Consider the following 1,736-nt stretch of genomic DNA (forward strand, 5'->3'; position numbering starts at 1 on the left):
TTTTTTTTTTTTTTTTCAATATCCTCAGTAGACATTTTATAAACAGAGACATTTTATGAGAAGTTTTTAAATTAAAAATGATAGCTCTTGCAAAATACTAAAAGGAAAACTCTGAGAAGAAGTAAGAGGCGAGACAAGCCAGAGTCTGGAAATTAAGTTAGAAATATATTAGAGCAGGTCATTCAAGTAAATGGAAATTTAGAACAAAGATCACAGAATTATAATCAGTTTAGAGAAAGAATATGTTCCAGGTTAGAATCAAGAGAAATTTAGAAGATTGGAAGAAATTAAGAGCTGATTGCTTATGTGGCCTGATGGCAGATTAGCCCTAGCATTTATAAGTTATATTGCTACATCAATACTGCTCTGTGTTTTGTTTTTAAGTGTTGTCCAAGTAGAGGTTGGTGGGTTTGAAGCACCTAGCATGCCATTAACAGTACTGTGCTTATCTTGCAGTTCCACATCAGAATCCTGCATTTCTACTGCTGTTATTGTTCTTGCTCTTGAGTCAGTTCCAACTTATAGCGACCCTATGCACAACAGCACAAAACAGTGCCTGATCCTGCTCCATCCTTACAACTGTAAAAGAATTGACACATTTGAGTTATGGTGTTGGAGGAGAATATTAAAAGTACCATGGACTGCCAAAAGAACAAACCAATCTGTATTGGAAGAAATATAGCCAGAATCCTCTTTAGAAGCCAGGATGGCTAGACTTTGTCTCTCATACTTTGGATATATTATCAGGATGGACCAGTCCTTGGAGAAGGAGACCATGTTTGGTAAAGTGGAAGGTCTGAGAAAAAGAAAAAGATTCCCCAACAAGATGGATTGGCACTGTGGCAGCAGCAATGGGCTGAAATGTAGCAACACTTGTAAGGTTCACGCAGGACTGAATAGTGTTTCCTTTTGTTGTGCAAAGGGTCACTGAGTTGGTACTGACATGATGACATCTGATAGTAAATACATAGAGATTGAATGGTATCCTGGTGTGGCACTGAACTAATAGCCAAAAGGTGTGTGGTTCAAACCCACCAGCTACTCCTTGGAAACACTATACATGGTCGCAATGAGCTGGAAATGACTCAATGGCACTTAAAACAAACAACAATACAGATTGAATAAGTGCAGAGAAAGGATACAATTCTAATGTGCAGCTTTCCTTATTTTTGAACATTTTGTATCCCTTTGTTCTAGTCAATGACTGACTCATGCTCTGTGGACAGGTTCCTCATAAGTACATTGCAATGTTAGGGGATACCCATTATTCACAATGCTATATGGAGTTTGTTCAAGTTCCAACCAGTTGAATTCCTTTGTACAGTCACTAAAGCACAAATAAACATCTCTCTGGTAGGCTCTGCTTTTATCCAAGATCCATTTGATATCAGCAATGATATTCCTCGTTCCAGATCCTTTTCTGAGTCTGATTTGAATTTTTCACTGTTCTTCATTGATGTAATCGTCCAACGATTTTTAAATTGTCTTCATTAATATTTTACTTTCATAATGACATTCGATAATTTTCTCAGTCTCTTGGGTCACCTTTCTTTGGAATGTGCACAAATATGGATCTCTTCCAGTCTTTCAGCCAGGAAGCTTTCTTCCAAGTTTCTTGAACATAGATGACTGAGCAGCTCGAGTTACATCAGTTAGCTGAAACATTTCAGTATGTATTAGATTAATTCCTGAAGCTGTCTTTTTGACCAACACCTTCAGTTCAGCTCAGGAGTCTT

The sequence above is a fragment of the Chrysochloris asiatica genome, unplaced genomic scaffold (assembly GCF_000296735.1).
Source record: "Chrysochloris asiatica unplaced genomic scaffold, ChrAsi1.0 scaffold00063, whole genome shotgun sequence".
Taxonomy (NCBI): domain Eukaryota; kingdom Metazoa; phylum Chordata; class Mammalia; order Afrosoricida; family Chrysochloridae; genus Chrysochloris; species Chrysochloris asiatica.